Source organism: Panulirus ornatus, chromosome 72, assembly GCF_036320965.1.
Source record: "Panulirus ornatus isolate Po-2019 chromosome 72, ASM3632096v1, whole genome shotgun sequence".
Taxonomy (NCBI): Eukaryota; Metazoa; Arthropoda; class Malacostraca; order Decapoda; family Palinuridae; genus Panulirus; species Panulirus ornatus.
The window spans coordinates 1989554-1992053 of record NC_092295.1 but is presented as its reverse complement, the minus strand read 5'-3'; the positions used below and the strand labels follow the sequence as shown (position 1 = coordinate 1992053).

At 41.3% G+C, this 2500-nt stretch overlaps 2 protein-coding genes across 2 annotated transcripts in view; one reads left to right on the top strand and one right to left on the bottom strand.

Annotated features, from left to right (window-relative positions):
* The window catches only part of LOC139748085 (uncharacterized), a 377098-nt gene that overhangs the window by 34849 nt on the left and 339749 nt on the right, over window positions 1–2500 (top strand). The gene's annotated exons all lie outside the window — the stretch shown is intronic.
* LOC139748027 (uncharacterized) overlaps window positions 1–2500 on the bottom strand; it is a 44435-nt gene that overhangs the window by 1335 nt on the left and 40600 nt on the right. Inside the window, exon 2 of the mRNA XM_071660573.1 lies at window positions 1–452. This exon is cut by the window's left edge and continues 220 nt beyond it. The gene's annotated coding sequence lies outside the window, so the exon portion shown is untranslated. The remainder of the gene's footprint in view (window positions 453–2500) is intronic.

The following is a 2500-nucleotide window of genomic DNA, read 5'->3' as shown; positions in this document are numbered from 1 at the left end:
CAAAAAGAGCTTCATTTTTTCCTTTGCTCTTTCCAAATCGTCGTTTTGTTTACCTCACGCGAATGTGGCTTTTGATGTTCTCTTGTTTCCAGAACTCCAGCAGCACCACTTGCGGGTTGCCCTCTGCCCCACACACACACACACACACACACACACACACACACACACACACTACGTTTTCTATGGGGGAATATATGGTCCTCTTCGTTGATATATTGTCCCCCTTCCTTTTCCCCCCCCATCACTTCAGCGCCCCTTCCTGGGGGGGTTGTGTAGGGGGAGGTGTGGGGGGGTTATATATGTAAGTATATATGTATGTTGCCTCGTCGATCGTCACGCCCCCCCTCTTCTTCTCCCCCTTCCCCCATTTAAGTGCGTTGAATGGGGGGGAGGCAGGCTGCTTGCAGAGGGGGGATGTGTGTATACTCAAAGCGCCACCAGAAACGACACATCTGTTGATGAAAGAAATATATGTTAATGAATATATCTATATAGGTCTGGTATACGGTATATAATGGCTACATATATTTTACAGGTGTGGTATAAGGTATATGATGGCTACATATATTTTACAGGTCTGGTATAAGGTATATAATGGCCTCATATTCTATAGGTCTGGTATAAGGTATATGATGGCTACATATATTTTACAGGTGTGGTATAAGGTATATGATGGCTACATATATTTTACAGGTGTGGTATAAGGTATATGATGGCTACATATATTTTACAGGTGTGGTATACGATATATAATGGCTACATATATTTTACAGGTCTGGTATACGATATATGATGGCTACATATATTTTACAGGTCTGGTATAAGGTATATAATGGCCTCATATTCTATAGGTCTGGTATAAGGTATATGATGGCTACATATATTTTACAGGTGTGGTATAAGGTATATGATGGCTACATATATTTTACAGGTGTGGTATACGATGTATAATGGCTACATATATTTTACAGGTCTGGTATAAGGTATATGATGGCTACATATATTTTACAGGTCTGGTATACGATATATAATGGCTACATATATTTTACAGGTCTGGTATAAGGTATATGATGGCTACATATATTTTACAGGTCTGGTATAAGGTATATAATGGCCTCTTATATTCTATAGGTCTGGTATAAAGTATATGATGGCTACATATATTTTACAGGCCTGGTATAAGGTATATGATGGCCTCATATTGTACAGGGCTGGTATAAGGTATATAATGGCCTCTTATATTCTATAGGTCTGGTATACGATATATAATGGCCTTTTTTATTCTATAGGTCTGGTATAAGGTATATGGTGGCTTATATTCTACAGGGCTGGTATAAGGTATATAATGGCCTCTTATATTCTACAGGTCTGGTATAAGGTATAACATTAGTTTTTTTTTTTTTTTTTTTTTTTTTTTTTTTATACTTTGTCGCTGTCTCCCGCGTTTGCGAGGTAGCGCAAGGAAACAGACGAAAGAAATGGCCCAACCCCCCCCATACACATGTACATACACACGTCCACACACGCAAATATACATACCTACACAGCTTTCCATGGTTTACCCCGGACGCTTCACATGCCTTGATTCAATCCACTGACAGCACGTCAACCCCTGTATACCACATCGCTCCAATTCACTCTATTCCTTGCCCTCCTTTCACCCTCCTGCATGTTCAGGCCCCGATCACACAAAATCTTTTTCACTCCATCTTTCCACCTCCAATTTGGTCTCCCTCTTCTCCTCGTTCCCTCCACCTCCGACACATATATCCTCTTGGTCAATCTTTCCTCACTCATTCTCTCCATGTGCCCAAACCATTTTAAAACACCCTCTTCTGCTCTCTCAACCACGCTCTTTTTATTTCCACACATCTCTCTTATCCTTACGTTACTTACTCGATCAAACCACCTCACACCACACATTGTCCTCAAACATCTCATTTCCAGCACATCCATCCTCCTGCGCACAACTCTATCCATAGCCCACGCCTCGCAACCATACAACATTGTTGGAACTACTATTCCTTCAAACATACCCATTTTTGCTTTCCGGGATAATGTTCTCGACTTCCACACATTTTTCAAGGCTCCCAAAATTTTCGCCCCCTCCCCCACCCTATGATCCACTTCCGCTTCCATGGTTCCATCCGCTGACAGATCAAAATGACTGATGATTGGGAATACCTGGTTTAAAAAGCGAGATATACATAAGTATACTTATGTAAGTAGGAGAGATGGCCAGAGAGCATTATTGGATTACGTGTTAATTGACAGGCGTGCGAAAGAGAGACTTTTGGATGTCAATGTGCTGAGAGGTGCAACTGGAGGGATGTCTGATCATTATCTTGTGGAGGCTAAGGTGAAGATTAGTATGGGTTTTCAGAAAAGAAGAGTGAATGTTGGGGTGAAGAAGGTGGTGAGAGTAAGTGAGCTTGGGAAGGAGACCTGTGTGAAGAAGTATCAGGAGAGACTATGTACAGAATGGAAAAAGGTGAGAACA